General features: G+C 41.7%; 1 protein-coding gene and 1 long non-coding RNA gene across 2 annotated transcripts in view; one reads left to right on the top strand and one right to left on the bottom strand.

The window, feature by feature from the left end:
* The window catches only part of LOC116956148 (plasmolipin-like), a 39,304-nt gene that overhangs the window by 14,926 nt on the left and 2,966 nt on the right, over positions 1 to 21,412 (top strand). The window lies entirely within an intron of this gene.
* The window catches only part of LOC142923085 (uncharacterized), a 54,808-nt gene that overhangs the window by 32,275 nt on the left and 1,121 nt on the right, over positions 1 to 21,412 (bottom strand). The window lies entirely within an intron of this gene.

The raw sequence follows: 21,412 nt of genomic DNA, 5'->3' as shown, positions 1-21,412 counted from the left end.
ACAAAGATCTCCCATCGTGTAGACACAAAGACAAAGATCTCACATCGTGTAGACACAAAGACAAAGATCTCACAACGTGTAGACACAAAGACAAAGATCTCACATCATGTAGACACAAAGACAAAGATCTCACAACGTGTAGACACAAAGACAAAGATCTCACAATGTGTAGAGACAAAGACAAAGATCTCCCAACGTGTAGACACAAAGACAAAGATATCACAACGTGTAGACACAAAGACAAATATCTCACAATGTGTAGACACAAAGACAAAGATCTCCCAACGTGTAGACACAAAGACAAATATCTCCCAACGTGTAGAGACAAAGACAAAGATCTCACAACGTGTAGTCACAAAGACAAAGATCTCCCAACGTGTAGAGACAAAGACAAAGATCTCCCAACGTGTAGACACAAAGACAAAGATCTCACAACGTGTAGTCACAAAGACAAAGATCTCCCATCGTGTAGAGACAAAGACAAAGATCTCACAACGTGTAGAGACAAAAACAAAGATCTCACATTGTGTAGACACAAAGACAAAGATCTCCCAACGTGTAGAGACAAAGACAAAGATCTCCCATCGTGTAGAGACAAAGACGAAGATCTCACAACGTGTAGACACAAAGACAAAGATCTCCCATCGTGTAGAGACAAAGACAAAGATCTCCCATCGTGTAGAGACAAAGACCTCACATCGTGTAGACACAAAGACAAAGATCTCACAACGTGTAGACACAAAGACAAAGATCTCCCATCGTGTAGACACAAAGACAAAGATCTCACAACGTGTAGACACAAAAACAAAGATCTCCCATCGTGTAGAGACAAAGACAAAGATCTCCCAACGTGTAGACACAAAGACAAAGATCTCCCATCGTGTAGACACAAAGACAAAGATCTCACAACGTGTAGACACAAAGACAAAGATCTCGCAACGTGTAGACACAAAGACAAAGATCTCACAACTTGTAGACACAAAGACAAAGATCTCACATCGTGTAGACACAAAGACAAAGATCTCACAACGTATAGACACAAAGACAAAGATCTCACATCATGTAGACACAAAGACAAAGATCTCACAACGTGTAGACACAAAGACAAAGATCTCACAATGTGTAGAGACAAAGACAAAGATCTCCCAACGTGTAGAGACAAAGACAAAGATCTCACAACGTGTAGAGACAAAGACAAAGATCTCCCATCGTGTAGACACAAAGACAAAGATCTCACAACGTGTAGACACAAAGACAAAGATCTCACAACGTGTAGACACAAAGACAAAGATCTCCCAACGTGTAGAGACAAAGACAAAGATCTCCCATTGTGTAGACACAAAGACAAAGATCTCCCAACGTGTAGACACAAAGACAAAGATCTCACAACGTGTAGACACAAAGACAAAGATCTCCCAACGTGTAGACACAAAGACAAAGATCTCACATCGTGTAGACACAAAGACAAAGATCTCCCATCGTGTAGACACAAAGACAAAGATCTCCCATCGTGTAGACACAAAGACAAAGATATCACAACGTGTAGACACAAAGACAAATATCTCACAATGTGTAGACACAAAGACAAAGATCTCCCAACGTGTAGACACAAAGACAAAGATCTCCCAACGTGTAGAGACAAAGACAAAGATCTCACAACGTGTAGTCACAAAGACAAAGATCTCCCAACGTGTAGAGACAAAGACAAAGATCTCCCAACGTGTAGACACAAAGACAAAGATCTCACAACGTGTAGTCACAAAGACAAAGATCTCCCATCGTGTAGAGACAAAGACAAAGATCTCACAACGTGTAGACACAAAGACAAAGATCTCCCATCGTGTAGAGACAAAGACAAAGATCTCCCATCGTGTAGAGACAAAGACAAAGATCTCACATCGTGTAGACACAAAGACAAAGATCTCACAACGTGTAGACACAAAGACAAAGATCTCCCATCGTGTAGACACAAAGACAAAGATCTCACAACGTGTAGACACAAAAACAAAGATCTCCCATCGTGTAGAGACAAAGACAAAGATCTCCCAACGTGTAGACACAAAGACAAAGATCTCCCATCGTGTAGACACAAAGACAAAGATCTCACAACGTGTAGACACAAAGACAAAGATCTCACAACGTGTAGACACAAAGACAAAGATCTCACAACCTGTAGACACAAATACAAAGATCTCACATCGTGTAGACACAAAGACAAAGATCTCACAACGTGTAGACACAAAGACAAAGATCTCACATCATGTAGACACAAAGACAAAGATCTCACAACGTGTAGACACAAAGACAAAGATCTCACAATGTGTAGAGACAAAGACAAAGATCTCCCAACGTGTAGAGACAAAGACAAAGATCTCACAACGTGTAGAGACAAAGACAAAGATCTCCCATCGTGTAGACACAAAGACAAAGATCTCACAACGTGTAGACACAAAGACAAAGATCTCACAACGTGTAGACACAAAGACAAAGATCTCCCAACGTGTAGAGACAAAGACAAAGATCTCCCATCGTGTAGACACAAAGACAAAGATCTCCCAACGTGTAGACACAAAGACAAAGATCTCACAACGTGTAGACACAAAGACAAAGATCTCCCAACGTGTAGACACAAAGACAAAGATCTCACATCGTGTAGACACAAAGACAAAGATCTCCCATCGTGTAGACACAAAGACAAAGATCTCACAACGTGTAGAGACAAAGACAAAGATCTCACAACGTGTAGAGACCAAGACAAAGATCTCACAACGTGTAGACACAAAGACAAAGATCTCCCATCGTGTAGACACAAAGACAAAGATCTCACAACGTGTAGACACAAAAACAAAGATCTCCCATCGTGTAGAGACAAAGACAAAGATCTCCCAACGTGTAGACACAAAGACAAAGATCTTCCATCGTGTAGACACAAAGACAAAGATCTCACAACGTGTAGACACAAAGACAAAGATCTCACAACGTGTAGACACAAAGACAAAGATCTCACAACGTGTAGAGACAGAGACAAAGATCTCCCATCGTGTAGACACAAAGACAAAGATCTCCCATCGTGTAGACACAAAAACAAAGATCTCCCATCGTGTAGACACAAAGACAAAGATCTCCCATCGTGTAGACACAAAGACAAAGATCTCCCAACGTGTAGAGACAAAGACAAAGATCTCCCATCGTGTAGAGACAAAGACAAAGATCTCCCAACGTGTAGAGACAAAGACAAAGATCTCCCAATGTGTAGACACAAAGACAAAGATCTCCCAACGTGTAGACACAAAGACAAAGATCTCCCAACGTGTAGACACAAAGACAAAGATATCACAACGTGTAGACACAAAGACAAATATCTCACAATGTGTAGACACAAAGACAAAGATCTCCCAACGTGTAGACACAAAGACAAAGATCTCCCAACGTGTAGAGACAAAGACAAAGATCTCACAACGTGTAGTCACAAAGACAAAGATCTCCCAACGTGTAGAGACAAAGACAAAGATCTCCCAACGTGTAGACACAAAGACAAAGATCTCACAACGTGTAGTCACAAAGACAAAGATCTCCCATCGTGTAGAGACAAAGACAAAGATCTCACAACGTGTAGAGACAAAGACAAAGATCTCACATCGTGTAGACACAAAGACAAAGATCTCCCAACGTGTAGAGACAAAGACAAAGATCTCCCATCGTGTAGAGACAAAGACAAAGATCTCACAACGTGTAGACACAAAGACAAAGATCTCCCATCGTGTAGAGACAAAGACAAATATCTCCCATCGTGTAGAGACAAAGACAAAGATCTCACATCGTGTAGACACAAAGACAAAGATCTCACAACGTGTAGACACAAAGACAAAGATCTCCCATCGTGTAGACACAAAGACAAAGATCTCACAACGTGTAGACACAAAAACAAAGATCTCCCATCGTGTAGAGACAAAGACAAAGATCTCCCAACGTGTAGACACAAAGACAAAGATCTCCCATCGTGTAGACACAAAGACAAAGATCTCACAACGTGTAGACACAAAGACAAAGATCTCACAACGTGTAGACACAAAGACAAAGATCTCACAACCTGTAGACACAAAGACAAAGATCTCACATCGTGTAGACACAAAGACAAAGATCTCACAACGTGTAGACACAAAGACAAAGATCTCACATCATGTAGACACAAAGACAAAGATCTCACAACGTGTAGACACAAAGAAAAAGATCTCACAATGTGTAGAGACAAAGACAAAGATCTCCCAACGTGTAGAGACAAAGACAAAGATCTCACAACGTGTAGAGACAAAGACAAAGATCTCCCATCGTGTAGAGACAAAGACAAAGATCTCCCAACGTGTAGAGACAAAGACAAAGATCTCCCAACGTGTAGACACAAAGACAAAGATCTCCCATCGTGTAGACACAAAGACAAAGATCTCACATCGTGTAGAGACACAGACAAAGATCTCACAACGTGTAGAGACAAAGACAAAGATCTCCCAACGTATAGAGACAAAGACAAAGATCTCCCATCGTGTAGACACAAAGACAAAGATCTCACATCGTGTAGAGACAAAGACAAAGATCTCCCATCGTGTAGAGACAAAGACAAAGATCTCACAACGTGTAGACACAAAGACAAAGATCTCCCATCGTGTAGACACAAAGACAAAGATTTCACATCGTGTAGAGACAAAGACAAAGATCTCACAACGTGTAGACACAAAGACAAAGATCTCCCATCGTGTAGACACAAAGACAAAGATCTCACAACGTGTAGAGACAAAGACAAAGATCTCCCATCGTGTAGACACAAAGACAAAGATCTCCCATCGTGTAGAGACAAAGACAAAGATCTCCCATCGTGTAGAGACAAAGACAAAGATCTCCCAACGTGTAGAGACAAAGACAAATATCTCACAACGTGTAGAGACAAAGACAAAGATCTCACAACGTGTAGACACAAAGACAAAGATCTCACATCGTGTAGACACAAAGACAAAGATCTCACAACGTGTAGAGACAAAGACAAAGATCTCACATCGTGTAGACACAAAGACAAAGATCTCACAACGTGTAGACACAAAGACAAAGATCTCACAATGTGTAGACACAAAGACAAAGATCTCACAACGTGTAGAGACAAAGACAAAGATCTCCCAACGTGTAGACACAAAGACAAAGATCTCACAACGTGTAGACACAAAGTCAAAGATCTCACAAAGTGTAGACACAAAGACAAAGATCTCCCATCGTGTAGAGACAAAGACAAAGATCTCCCAATGTGTAGACACAAAGACAAAGATCTCCCAACGTGTAGACACAAAGACAAAGATCTCCCATCGTGTAGACACAAAGACAAATATCTCCCATCGTGTAGAGACAAAGACAAAGATCTCACAACGTGTAGACACAAAGACAAAGATCTCCCATCGTGTAGAGACAAAGACAAAGATCTCCCAATGTGTAGACACAAAGACAAAGATCTCCCATCGTGTAGACACAAAGACAAAGATCTCACATCGTGTAAACACAAAGACAAAGATCTCCCATCGTGTAGACACAAAGACAAAGATCTCACAACGTGTAGACACAAAGACAAAGATCTCACAACGTGTAGACACAAAGACAAAGATCTCCCAACGTGTAGAGACAAAGACAAAGATCTCCCATCGTGTAGACACAAAGACAAAGATCTCCCAACGTGTAGACACAAAGACAAAGATCTCACAACGTGTAGACACAAAGACAAAGATCTCCCAACGTGTAGACACAAAGACAAAGATCTCACATCGTGTAGACACAAAGACAAAGATCTCCCATCGTGTAGACACAAAGACAAAGATCTCACAACGTGTAGAGACAAAGACAAAGATCTCACAACGTGTAGACACAAAGACAAAGATCTCCCATCGTGTAGACACAAAGACAAAGATCTCCCATCGTGTAGAGACAAAGACAAAGATCTCCCAACGTGTAGACACAAAGACAAAGATCTCCCATCGTGTAGACACAAAGACAAAGATCTCACAACGTGTAGACACAAAGACAAAGATCTCACAACGTGTAGACACAAAGACAAAGATCTCCCAACGTGTAGACACAAAGACAAAGATCTCACAACGTGTAGACACAAAGACAAAGATCTCACAACGTGTAGACACAAAGACAAAGATCTCACAACGTGTAGACACAAAGACAAAGATCTCCCAACGTGTAGAGACAAAGACAAAGATCTCCCATCGTGTAGACACAAAGACAAAGATCTCCCAACGTGTAGACACAAAGACAAAGATCTCACAACGTGTAGACACAAAGACAAAGATCTCCCAACGTGTAGACACAAAGACAAAGATCTCACATCGTGTAGACACAAAGACAAAGATCTCCCATCGTGTAGACACAAAGACAAAGATCTCACAACGTGTAGAGACAAAGACAAAGATCTCACAACGTGTAGAGACAAAGACAAAGATCTCACAACGTGTAGACACAAAGACAAAGATCTCCCATCGTGTAGACACAAAGACAAAGATCTCACAACGTGTAGACACAAAAGCAAAGATCTCCCATCGTGTAGAGACAAAGACAAAGATCTCCCAACGTGTAGACACAAAGACAAAGATCTCCCATCGTGTAGACACAAAGACAAAGATCTCACATCGTGTAGACACAAAGACAAAGATCTCACAACGTGTAGACACAAAGACAAAGATCTCACATCATGTAGACACAAAGATAAAGATCTCACAACGTGTAGACACAAAGACAAAGATCTCACAATGTGCAGAGACAAAAACAAAGATCTCCCAACGTGTAGACACAAAGACAAAGATATCACAACGTGTAGACATAAAGACAAATATCTCACAATGTGTAGACACAAAGACAAAGATCTCCCAACGTGTAGACACAAAGACAAAGATCTCCCAACGTGTAGAGACAAAGACAAAGATCTCACAACGTGTAGTCACAAAGACAAAGATCTCCCAACGTGTAGAGACAAAGACAAAGATCTCCCAACGTGTAGACACAAAGACAAAGATCTCACAACGTGTAGTCACAAAGACAAAGATCTCCCATCGTGTAGAGACAAAGACAAAGATCTCACAACGTGTAGAGACAAAAACAAAGATCTCACATTGTGTAGACACAAAGACAAAGATCTCCCAACGTGTAGAGACAAAGACAAAGATCTCCCATCGTGTAGAGACAAAGACAAAGATCTCACAACGTGTAGACACAAAGACAAAGATCTCCCATCGTGTAGAGACAAAGACAAAGATCTCCCATCGTGTAGAGACAAAGACAAAGATCTCACATCGTGTAGACACAAAGACAAAGATCTCACAACGTGTAGACACAAAGACAAAGATCTCCCATCGTGTAGACACAAAGACAAAGATCTCACAACGTGTAGACACAAAAACAAAGATCTCCCATCGTGTAGAGACAAAGACAAAGATCTCCCAACGTGTAGACACAAAGACAAAGATCTCCCATCGTGTAGACACAAAGACAAAGATCTTACAACGTGTAGACACAAAGACAAAGATCTCACAACGTGTAGACACAAAGACAAAGATCTCACAACTTGTAGACACAAAGACAAAGATCTCACATCGTGTAGACACAAAGACAAAGATCTCACAACGTATAGACACAAAGACAAAGATCTCACATCATGTAGACACAAAGACAAAGATCTCACAACGTGTAGACACAAAGACAAAGATCTCACAATGTGTAGAGACAAAGACAAAGATCTCCCAACGTGTAGAGACAAAAACAAAGATCTCACAACGTGTAGAGACAAAGACAAAGATCTCCCATCGTGTAGACACAAAGACAAAGATCTCACAACGTGTAGACACAAAGACAAAGATCTCACAACGTGTAGACACAAAGACAAAGATCTCCCAACGTGTAGAGACAAAGACAAAGATCTCCCATCGTGTAGACACAAAGACAAAGATCTCCCAACGTGTAGACACAAAGACAAAGATCTCACAACGTGTAGACACAAAGACAAAGATCTCCCAACGTGTAGACACAAAGACAAAGATCTCACATCGTGTAGACACAAAGACAAAGATCTCCCATCGTGTAGACACAAAGACAAAGATCTCCCAACGTGTAGAGACAAAGACAAAGATCTCCCATCGTGTAGACACAAAGACAAAGATATCACAACGTGTAGACACAAAGACAAATATCTCACAATGTGTAGACACAAAGACAAAGATCTCCCAACGTGTAGACACAAAGACAAAGATCTCCCAACGTGTAGAGACAAAGACAAAGATCTCACAACGTGTAGTCACAAAGACAAAGATCTCCCAACGTGTAGAGACAAAGACAAAGATCTCCCAACGTGTAGACACAAAGACAAAGATCTCACAACGTGTAGTCACAAAGACAAAGATCTCCCATCGTGTAGAGACAAAGACAAAGATCTCACAACGTGTAGAGACAAAAACAAAGATCTCACATTGTGTAGACACAAAGACAAAGATCTCCCAACGTGTAGAGACAAAGACAAAGATCTCCCATCGTGTAGAGACAAAGACAAAGATCTCACAACGTGTAGACACAAAGACAAAGATCTCCCATCGTGTAGAGACAAAGACAAAGATCTCCCATCGTGTAGAGACAAAGACAAAGATCTCACATCGTGTAGACACAAAGACAAAGATCTCACAACGTGTAGACACAAAAACAAAGATCTCCCATCGTGTAGAGACAAAGACAAAGATCTCCCAACGTGTAGACACAAAGACAAAGATCTCCCATCGTGTAGACACAAAGACAAAGATCTCACAACGTGTAGACACAAAGACAAAGATCTCACAACGTGTAGACACAAAGACAAAGATCTCACAACCTGTAGACACAAAGACAAAGATCTCACATCGTGTAGACACAAAGACAAAGATCTCACAACGTGTAGACACAAATACAAAGATCTCACATCATGTAGACACAAAGACAAAGATCTCACAACGTGTAGACACAAAGACAAAGATCTCACAATGTGTAGAGACAAAGACAAAGATCTCCCAACGTGTAGAGACAAAGACAAAGATCTCCCATCGTGTAGACACAAAGACAAAGATCTCACAACGTGTAGACACAAAGACAAAGATCTCACAACGTGTAGACACAAAGACAAAGATCTCCCAACGTGTAGAGACAAAGACAAAGATCTCCCATCGTGTAGACACAAAGACAAAGATCTCCCAACGTGTAGACACAAAGACAAAGATCTCACAACGTGTAGACACAAAGACAAAGATCTCCCAACGTGTAGACACAAAGACAAAGATCTCACATCGTGTAGACACAAAGACAAAGATCTCCCATCGTGTAGACACAAAGACAAAGATCTCACAACGTGTAGAGACAAAGACAAAGATCTCACAACGTGTAGAGACAAAGACAAAGATCTCACAACGTGTAGACACAAAGACAAAGATCTCCCATCGTGTAGACACAAAGACAAAGATCTCACAACGTGTAGACACAAAAACAAAGATCTCCCATCGTGTAGAGACAAAGACAAAGATCTCCCAACGTGTAGACACAAAGACAAAGATCTCCCATCGTGTAGACACAAAGACAAAGATCTCACAACGTGTAGACACAAAGACAAAGATCTCACAACGTGTAGACACAAAGACAAAGATCTCACAACGTGTAGAGACAGAGACAAAGATCTCCCATCGTGTAGACACAAAGACAAAGATCTCCCATCGTGTAGACACAAAGACAAAGATCTCCCATCGTGTAGACACAAAGACAAAGATCTCCCATCGTGTAGACACAAAGACAAAGATCTCCCAACGTGTAGAGACAAAGACAAAGATCTCCCATCGTGTAGAGACAAAGACAAAGATCTCCCAACGTGTAGAGACAAAGACAAAGATCTCCCAATGTGTAGACACAAAGACAAAGATCTCCCAACGTGTAGACACAAAGACAAAGATCTCCCAACGTGTAGACACAAAGACAAAGATATCACAACGTGTAGACACAAAGACAAATATCTCACAATGTGTAGACACAAAGACAAAGATCTCCCAACGTGTAGACACAAAGACAAAGATCTCCCAACGTGTAGAGACAAAGACAAAGATCTCACAACGTGTAGTCACAAAGACAAAGATCTCCCAACGTGTAGAGACAAAGACAAAGATCTCCCAACGTGTAGACACAAAGACAAAGATTTCACAACGTGTAGTCACAAAGACAAAGATCTCCCATCGTGTAGAGACAAAGACAAAGACCTCACAACGTGTAGAGACAAAGACAAAGATCTCACATCGTGTAGACACAAAGACAAAGATCTCCCAACGTGTAGAGACAAAGACAAAGATCTCCCATCGTGTAGAGACAAAGACAAAGATCTCACAACGTGTAGACACAAAGACAAAGATCTCCCATCGTGTAGAGACAAAGACAAAGATCTCACAACGTGTAGACACAAAAACAAAGATCTCCCATCGTGTAGAGACAAAGACAAAGATCTCCCAACGTGTAGACACAAAGACAAAGATCTCCCATCGTGTAGACACAAAGACAAAGATCTCACAACGTGTAGACACAAAGACAAAGATCTCACAACGTGTAGACACAAAGACAAAGATCTCACAACCTGTAGACACAAAGACAAAGATCTCACATCGTGTAGACACAAAGACAAAGATCTCACAACGTGTAGACACAAAGACAAAGATCTCACATCATGTAGACACAAAGACAAAGATCTCACAACGTGTAGACACAAAGACAAAGATCTCACAATGTGTAGAGACAAAGACAAAGATCTCCCAACGTGTAGACACAAAGACAAAGATATCACAACGTGTAGACACAAAGACAAATATCTCACAATGTGTAGACACAAAGACAAAGATCTCCCAACGTGTAGACACAAAGACAAAGATCTCCCAACGTGTAGACACAAAGACAAAGATCTCACAACGTGTAGTCACAAAGAAAAAGATCTCCCATCATGTAGACACAAAGACAAAGATCTCACAACGTGTAGACACAAAGACAAAGATCTCACAATGTGTAGAGACAAAGACAAAGATCTCCCAACGTGTAGACACAAAGACAAAGATCTCACATTGTGTAGACACAAAGACAAAGATCTCCCAACGTGTAGAGACAAAGACAAAGATCTCCCATCGTGTAGAGACAAAGACAAAGATCTCACAACGTGTAGACACAAAGACAAAGATCTCCCATCGTGTAGAGACAAAGACAAAGATCTCCCATCGTGTAGAGACAAAGACAAAGATCTCACATCGTGTAGACACAAAGACAAAGATCTCACAACGTGTAGACACAAAGACAAAGATCTCCCATCGTGTAGACACAAAGACAAAGATCTCACAACGTGTAGACACAAAAACAAAGATCTCCCATCGTGTAGAGACAAAGACAAAGATCTCCCAACGTGTAGACACAAAGACAAAGATCTCCCATCGTGTAGACACAAAGACAAAGATCTCACAACGTGTAGACACAAAGACGAAGATCTCACAACGTGTAGACACAAAGACAAAGATCTCACAACCTGTAGACACAAAGACAAAGATCTCACATCGTGTAGACACAAAGACAAAGATCTCACAACGTGTAGACACAAAGACAAAGATCTCACATCATGTAGACACAAAGACAAAGATCTCACAACGTGCAGACACAAAGACAAAGATCTCACAATGTGTAGAGACAAAGACAAAGATCTCCCAACGTGTAGAGACAAAGACAAAGATCTCACAACGTGTAGAGACAAAGACAAAGATCTCCCATCGTGTAGAGACAAAGACAAAGATCTCCCAACGTGTAGAGACAAAGACAAAGATCTCCCAACGTGTAGACACAAAGACAAAGATCTCCCATCGTGTAGAGACAAAGACAAAGATCTCCCAACGTGTAGACACAAAGACAAAGATCTCCCATCGTGTAGACACAAAGACAAAGATCTCACAACGTGTAGACACAAAGACAAAGATCTCACAACGTGTAGACACAAAGACAAAGATCTCACAACGTGTAGAGACAGAGACAAAGATCTCCCATCGTGTAGACACAAAGACAAAGATCTCCCATCGTGTAGACACAAAGATAAAGATCTCCCATCGTGTAGACACAAAGACAAAGATCTCCCATCGTGTAGACACAAAGACAAAGATCTCCCAACGTGTAGAGACAAAGACAAAGATCTCCCATCGTGTAGAGACAAAGACAAAGATCTCCCAACGTGTAGAGACAAAGACAAAGATCTCCCAATGTGTAGACACAAAGACAAAGATCTCCCAACGTGTAGACACAAAGACAAAGATCTCCCAACCTGTAGACACAAAGACAAAGATATCACAACGTCTAGACACAAAGACAAATATCTCACAATGTGTAGACACAAAGACAAAGATCTCCCAACGTGTAGACACAAAGACAAAGATCTCCCAACGTGTAGAGACAAAGACAAAGATCTCACAACGTGTAGTCACAAAGACAAAGATCTCCCAACGTGTAGAGACAAAGACAAAGATCTCCCAACGTGTAGACACAAAGACAAAGATTTCACAACGTGTAGTCACAAAGACAAAGATCTCCCATCGTGTAGAGACAAAGACAAAGATCTCACAACGTGTAGAGACAAAGACAAAGATCTCACATCGTGTAGACACAAAGACAAAGATCTCCCAACGTGTAGAGACAAAGACAAAGATCTCCCATCGTGTAGAGACAAAGACAAAGATCTCACAACGTGTAGACACAAAGACAAAGATCTCCCATCGTGTAGAGACAAAGACAAAGATCTCCCATCGTGTAGAGACAAAGACAAAGATCTCACATCGTGTAGACACAAAGACAAAGATCTCACAACGTGTAGACACAAAGACAAAGATCTCCCATCGTGTAGACACAAAGACAAAGATCTCACAACGTGTAGACACAAAAACAAAGATCTCCCATCGTGTAGAGACAAAGACAAAGATCTCCCAACGTGTAGACACAAAGACAAAGATCTCACAACCTGTAGACACAAAGACAAAGATCTCACATCGTGTAGACACAAAGACAAAGATCTCACAACGTGTAGACACAAAGACAAAGATCTCACATCATGTAGACACAAAGACAAAGATCTCACAACGTGTAGACACAAAGACAAAGATCTCACAATGTGTAGAGACAAAGACAAAGATCTCCCAACGTGTAGACACAAAGACAAAGATATCACAACGTGTAGACACAAAGACAAATATCTCACAATGTGTAGACACAAAGACAAAGATCTCCCAACGTGTAGACACAAAGACAAAGATCTCCCAACGTGTAGAGACAAAGACAAAGATCTCACAACGTGTAGTCACAAAGACAAAGATCTCCCAACGTGTAGAGACAAAGACAAAGATCTCCCAACGTGTAGACACAAAGACAAAGATCTCACAACGTGTAGTCACAAAGACAAAGATCTCCCATCATGTAGACACAAAGACAAAGATCTCACAACGTGTAGACACAAAGACAAAGATCTCACAATGTGTAGAGACAAAGACAAAGATCTCCCAACGTGTAGACACAAAGACAAAGATCTCACATTGTGTAGACACAAAGACAAAGATCTCCCAACGTGTAGAGACAAAGACAAAGATCTCCCATCGTGTAGAGACAAAGACAAAGATCTCACAACGTGTAGACACAAAGACAAAGATCTCCCATCGTGTAGAGACAAAGACAAAGATCTCCCATCGTGTAGAGACAAAGACAAAGATCTCACATCGTGTAGACACAAAGACAGAGATCTCACAACGTGTAGACACAAAGACAAAGATCTCCCATCGTGTAGACACAAAGACAAAGATCTCACAACGTGTAGACACAAAAACAAAGATCTCCCATCGTGTAGAGACAAAGACAAAGATCTCCCAACGTGTAGACACAAAGACAAAGATCTCCCATCGTGTAGACACAAAGACAAAGATCTCACAACGTGTAGACACAAAGACAAAGATCTCACAACGTGTAGACACAAAGACAAAGATCTCACAACCTGTAGACACAAAGACAAAGATCTCACATCGTGTAGACACAAAGACAAAGATCTCACAACGTGTAGACACAAAGACAAAGATCTCACATCATGTAGACACAAAGACAAAGATCTCACAACGTGTAGACACAAAGACAAAGATCTCACAATGTGTAGAGACAAAGACAAAGATCTTCCAACGTGTAGAGACAAAGACAAAGATCTCACAACGTGTAGAGACAAAGACAAAGATCTCCCATCGTGTAGAGACAAAGACAAAGATCTCACAACGTGTAGACACAAAGACAAAGATCTCCCATCGTGTAGACACAAAGACAAAGATTTCACATCGTGTAGAGACAAAGACAAAGATCTCACAACGTGTAGACACAAAGACAAAGATCTCCCATCGTGTAGACACAAAGACAAAGATCTCACAACGTGTAGACACAAAGACAAAGATCTCCCAACGTGTAGAGACAAAGACAAAGATCTCCCATCGTGTAGAGACAAAGACAAAGATCTCCCAACGTGTAGAGACAAAGACAAAGATCTCCCAATGTGTAGACACAAAGACAAAGATCTCCCAACGTGTAGACACAAAGACAAAGATCTCCCAACCTGTAGACACAGAGACAAAGATATCACAACGTCTAGACACAAAGACAAATATCTCACAATGTGTAGACACAAAGACAAAGATCTCCCAACGTGTAGACACAAAGACAAAGATCTCCCAACGTGTAGAGACAAAGACAAAGATCTCACAACGTGTAGTCACAAAGACAAAGATCTCCCAACGTGTAGAGACAAAGACAAAGATCTCCCAACGTGTAGACACAAAGACAAAGATTTCACAACGTGTAGTCACAAAGACAAAGATCTCCCATCGTGTAGAGACAAAGACAAAGATCTCACAACGTGTAGAGACAAAGACAAAGATCTCACATCGTGTAGACACAAAGACAAAGATCTCCCAACGTGTAGAGACAAAGACAAAGATCTCCCATCGTGTAGAGACAAAGACAAAGATCTCACAACGTGTAGACACAAAGACAAAGATCTCCCATCGTGTAGAGACAAAGACAAAGATCTCCCATCGTGTAGAGACAAAGACAAAGATCTCACATCGTGTAGACACAAAGACAAAGATCTCACAACGTGTAGACACAAAGACAAAGATCTCCCATCGTGTAGACACAAAGACAAAGATCTCACAACGTGTAGACACAAAAACAAAGATCTCCCATCGTGCAGAGACAAAGACAAAGATCTCCCAACGTGTAGACACAAAGACAAAGATCTCACAACCTGTAGACACAAAGACAAAGATCTCACATCGTGTAGACACAAAGACAAAGATCTCACAACGTGTAGACACAAAGACAAAGATCTCACATCATGTAGACACAAAGACAAAGATCTCACAACGTGTAGACACAAAGACAAAGATCTCACAATGTGTAGAGACAAAGACAAAGATCTCCCAACGTGTAGACACAAAGACAAAGATATCACAACGTGTAGACACAAAGACAAATATCTCACAATGTGTAGACAAAAAGACAAAGATCTCCCAACGTGTAGACACAAAGACAAAGATCTCCCAACGTGTAGAGACAAAGACAAAGATCTCACAACGTGTAGTCACAAAGACAAAGATCTCCCAACGTGTAGAGACAAAGACAAAGATCTCCCAACGTGTAGACACAAAGACAAAGATCTCACAACGTGTAGTCACAAAGACAAAGATCTCCCATCATGTAGACACAAAGACAAAGATCTCACAACGTGTAGACACAAAGACAAAGATCTCACAATGTGTAGAGACAAAGACAAAGATCTCCCAACGTGTAGACACAAAGACAAAGATCTCACATTGTGTAGACACAAAGACAAAGATCTCCCAACGTGTAGAGACAAAGACAAAGATCTCCCATCGTGTAGAGACAAAGACAAAGATCTCACAACGTGTAGACACAAAGACAAAGATCTCCCATCGTGTAGAGACAAAGACAAAGATCTCCCATCGTGTAGAGACAAAGACAAAGATCTCACATCGTGTAGACACAAAGACAGAGATCTCACAACGTGTAGACACAAAGACAAAGATCTCCCATCGTGTAGACACAAAGACAAAGATCTCACAACGTGTAGACACAAAAACAAAGATCTCCCATCGTGTAGAGACAAAGACAAAGATCTCCCAACGTGTAGACACAAAGACAAAGATCTCCCATCGTGTAGACACAAAGACAAAGATCTCACAACGTGTAGACACAAAGACAAAGATCTCACAACGTGTAGACACAAAGACAAAGATCTCACAACCTGTAGACACAAAGACAAAGATCTCACATCGTGTAGACACAAAGACAAAGATCTCACAACGTGTAGACACAAAGACAAAGATCTCACATCATGTAGACACAAAGACAAAGATCTCACAACGTGTAGACACAAAGACAAAGATCTCACAATGTGTAGAGACAAAGACAAAGATCTTCCAACGTGTAGAGACAAAGACAAAGATCTCACAACGTGTAGAGACAAAGACAAAGATCTCCCATCGTGTAGAGACAAAGACAAAGATCTCCCAACGTGTAGAGACAAAGACAAAGATCTCCCAACGTGTAGACACAAAGACAAAGATCTCCCATCGTGTAGACACAAAGACAAAGATCTCACCTCGTGTAGAGACACAGACAAAGATCTCACAACGTGTAGAGACAAAGACAAATATCTCCCAACGTATAGAGACAAAGACAAAGATCTCCCATCGTGTAGACACAAAGACAAAGATCTCACATCGTGTAGAGACAAAGACAAAGATCTCCCATCGTGTAGAGACAAAGACAAAGATCTCACAACGTGTAGACACAAAGACAAAGATCTCCCATCGTGTAGACACAAAGACAAAGATTTCACATCGTGTAGAGACAAAGACAAAGATCTCACAACGTGTAGACACAAAGACAAAGATCTCCCATCGTGTAGACACAAAGACAAAGATCTCACAACGTGTAGAGACAAAGACAAAGATCTCCCATCGTGTAGACACAAAGACAAAGATCTCCCATCGTGTAGAGACAAAGACAAAGATCTCCCATCGTGTAGAGACAAAGACAAAGATCTCCCAACGTGTAGAGACAAAGACAAATATCTCACAACGTGTAGAGACAAAGACAAAGATCTCACAACGTGTAGACACAAAGACAAAGATCTCACATCGTGTAGACACAAAGACAAAGATCTCACAACGTGTAGAGACAAAGACAAAGATCTCACATCGTGTAGACACAAAGACAAAGATCTCACAACGTGTAGACACAAAGACAAAGATCTCACAATGTGTAGACACAAAGACAAAGATCTCACAACGTGTAGACACAAAGACAAAGATCTCCCAACGTGTAGACACAAAGACAAAGATCTCACAACGTGTAGACACAAAGACAAAGATCTCACAACGTGTAGACACAAAGACAAAGATCTCCCATCGTGTAGAGACAAAGACAAAGATCTCCCAATGTGTAGACACAAAGACAAAGATCTCCCAACGTGTAGACACAAAGACAAAGATCTCCCATCGTGTAGACACAAAGACAAATATCTCCCATCGTGTAGAGACAAAGACAAAGATCTCACAACGTGTAGACACAAAGACAAAGATCTCCCATCGTGTAGAGACAAAGACAAAGATCTCCCAATGTGTAGACACAAAGACAAAGATCTCCCATCGTGTAGACACAAAGACAAAGATCTCACATCGTGTAGACACAAAGACAAAGATCTCCCATCGTGTAGACACAAAGACAAAGATCTCACAACGTGTAGACACAAAGACAAAGATCTCACAACGTGTAGACACAAAGACAAAGATCTCCCAACGTGTAGAGACAAAGACAAAGATCTCCCATCGTGTAGACACAAAGACAAAGATCTCCCAATGTGTAGACACAAAGACAAAGATCTCCCATCGTGTAGACACAAAGACAAAGATCTCACATCGTGTAGACACAAAGACAAAGATCTCCCATCGTGTAGAAACAAAGACAAAGATCTCACAACGTGTAGACACAAAGACAAAGATCTCACAACGTGTAGACACAAAGACAAAGATCTCCCAACGTGTAGAGACAAAGACAAAGATCTCCCATCGTGTAGACACAAAGACAAAGATCTCCCAACGTGTAGACACAAAGACAAAGATCTCACATCGTGTAGACACAAAGACAAAGATCTCACAACGTGTAGACACAAAGACAAAGATCTCCCAACGTGTAGACACAAAGACAAAGATCTCACATCGTGTAGACACAAAGACAAAGATCTCCCATCGTGTAGACACAAAGACAAAGATCTCACAACGTGTAGAGACAAAGACAAAGATCTCACAACGTGTAGAGACAAAGACAAAGATCTCACAACGTGTAGACACAAAGACAAAGATCTCCCATCGTGTAGACACAAAGACAAAGATCTCCCAACGTGTAGACACAAAGACAAAGATCTCCCATCGTGTATACACAAAGACAAAGATCTCACAACGTGTAGACACAAAGACAAAGATCTCACATCGTGTAGAGACAAAGACAAAGATCTCACAACGTGTAGAGACAAAGACAAAGATCTCCCATCGTGTAGACACAAAGACAAAGATCTCCCAACGTGTAGACACAAAGACAAAGATCTCACAACGTGTAGACACAAAGACAAAGATCTCACATCGTGTAGACACAAAGACAAAGATCTCCCATCGTGTAGACACAAAGACAAAGATCTCCCAACGTGTAGAGACAAAGACAAAGATCTCCCAACGTGTAGAGACAAAGACAAAGATCTCCCATCGTGTAGACACAAAGACAAAGATCTCACAACGTGTAGACACAAAGACAAAAATCTCCCAACGTGTAGACACAAAGACAAAGATCTCCCAATGTGTAGAGACAAAGACAAAGATCTCCCATCGTGTAGAGACAAAGACAAAGATCTCCCAATGTGTAGAGACAAAGACAAAGATCTCACATCGTGTAGAGACAAAGACAAAGATCTCACAACGTGTAGACACAAAGACAAAGATCTCCCATCGTGTAGACACAAAGACAAAGATCTCCCATCGTGTAGAGAAAAAGACAAAGATCTCACAACGTGTAGACACAAAGACAAAGATCTCCCAACGTGTAGACACAAAGACAAAGATCTTCCATCGTGTAGAGACAAAGACAAAGATCTCCCAACGTGTAGAGACAAAGACAAAGATCTCACATCGTGTAGACACAAAGACAAAGATCTCACAACGTGTAGACACAAAGACAAAGATCTCCCATCGTGTAGAGACAAAGACAAAGATCTCACAACGTGTAGACACAAAGACAAAGATCTCACAACGTGTAGACACAAAGACAAAGATCTCACAACGTGTAGACACAAAGACAAAGATCTCCCAACGTGTAGACACAAAGACAAAGATCTCCCATCATGTAGACACAAAGACAAAGATCTCACAACGTGTAGGCACAAAGACAAAGATCTCCCAACGTGTAGACACAAAGACAAAGATCTCCCATCATGTAGACACAAAGACAAAGATCTCACAACGTGTAGAGACAAAGACAAAGATCTCCCAACGTGTTAGCCTGTGACAGACTGTTGGGGGGCGGGGCAAGTGCTGTTAGTGGCGAGATGTTAACTACTTTGCCTGGTATACGGGAGGGGGTTCGATCCCGACCCTGACGACGCCTGCTGTTTCGTAAATGATGACGGCCGCTTGTGTTGCGATCGAAACGTCGTGTGAGTTTTTGGTTCTTGTGATTTTTTTAGATTTTTTTGATTTTTTTTCCACCGACGTGACTTTACCGAAAGAGCCAAACAATGTGAATTCCTGCAGTCAGCGAAAGTTAGAAGTCACTGATGCAAGTGTTTGTTGATGCAGGTATGTGTTCAGAATGATCAGTCGTACTTGACTGTTATAGAGCACAAATACTGTCATTACCCGCTAGATGGCAGTCAAATTATGCGGATGGAATTCCGGATTTGCACGACATAGACAGACAATTAATCCCTGGTGGGCAGCGTGGAACCTGTTGTTCCTACCTGTATAAAAAATAGTATAGTTTAAGCATGGGTCTCTGTGGGTTGTTGTGGGTCTCTGTAGTTCTATGGGTCTCTATGAGTATGGGTCTCTGTAGTTCTATGGGTCTGTATGAGTATGGGTCTCTGTGGGTCTATGGGTCTCTATGAGTATGGGTCTCTGTAGTTCTATGGGTCTCTATGAGTATGGGTCTCTGTGGGTCTATGGGTCTCTATCAGTATGGGACTCTGTGGGTCTATGGGTCTCTATGAGTATGGGTCTCTGTGGGTCTATGGGTCTCTATGAGTATGGGTCTCTGTGGGTCTATGGGTCTCTATGAGTATGGGTCTCTGTGGGTCTATGGGTCTCTATGAGTATGGGACTCTGTGGGTCTATGGGTCTCTATGAGTATGGGTCTCTGTGGGTCTATGGGTCTCTATGAGTATGGGTCTCTGTGGGTCTATGGGTCTGTATGAGTATGGGTCTCTGTGGGTCTATGGGTCTCTATGAGTATGGGTCTCTGTAGTTCTATGGGTCTCTATGAGTATGGGTCTCTGTGGGTCTATGGGTCTCTATGAGTATGGGTCTCTGTGGGTCTATGGGTCTCTATGACTATGGGTCTCTGTGGGTCTATGAGTCTCTATGAGAATGGGTCTCTGTGGGTCTATGGGTCTCTATGAGTATGGGTCTCTGTGGGTCTATGGGTCTCTATGACTATGGGTCTCTGTGGGTCTATGGGTCTCTATGAGTATGGGTCTCTGTGGGTCTATGGGTCTCTATGAGTTTGGGTCTCTGTGGGTCTATGGGTCTCTATGAGTATGGGTCTCTGTGGGTCTATGGGTCTCTATGAGTATGGGTTTCTGTGAGTATATGGGTCTCTATGAGTATGGGTCTCTGTGGGTCTATGGGTCTCTATGAGTATGGGTCTCTGTGGGTCTATAGGTCTCTATGAGTATGGGTCTCTGTGGGTCTATGAGTCTCTATGAGTATGGGTCTCTGTGGGTCTATGGGTCTCAATGAGGATGGGTCTCTGTGGGTCTATAGGTCTCTATGAGTATGGGTCTCTGTGGGTCTATGGGTCTCTATGAGTATGGGGAGCAGCACCTATGAAGGCCAGAACTGTGGCACACGAGGGGGTAGGTGGCCAGCACCACGCCCCGGCCGCCTTTGTCTCTCCCGAATAGCGATGTTTACTTCGCAGGCACCCATTTGAGGTTCAGTCGACCTAGGGGAGACCCCGGTTCAAATAATCGTCGCTGGTGTTCGTTGCCGTGAGCAGG

The sequence above is a fragment of the Petromyzon marinus genome, unplaced genomic scaffold, assembly GCF_048934315.1.
Source record: "Petromyzon marinus isolate PM22_M1 ecotype Great Lakes invasive population unplaced genomic scaffold, UKy_Petmar_22M1.pri1.0 PM_Scaffold_276, whole genome shotgun sequence".
Classification (NCBI taxonomy): Eukaryota; Metazoa; Chordata; class Hyperoartia; order Petromyzontiformes; family Petromyzontidae; genus Petromyzon; species Petromyzon marinus.
Note: the sequence above shows the minus strand (reverse complement) of the source record. Positions and strands in the feature narration are given on the sequence as shown.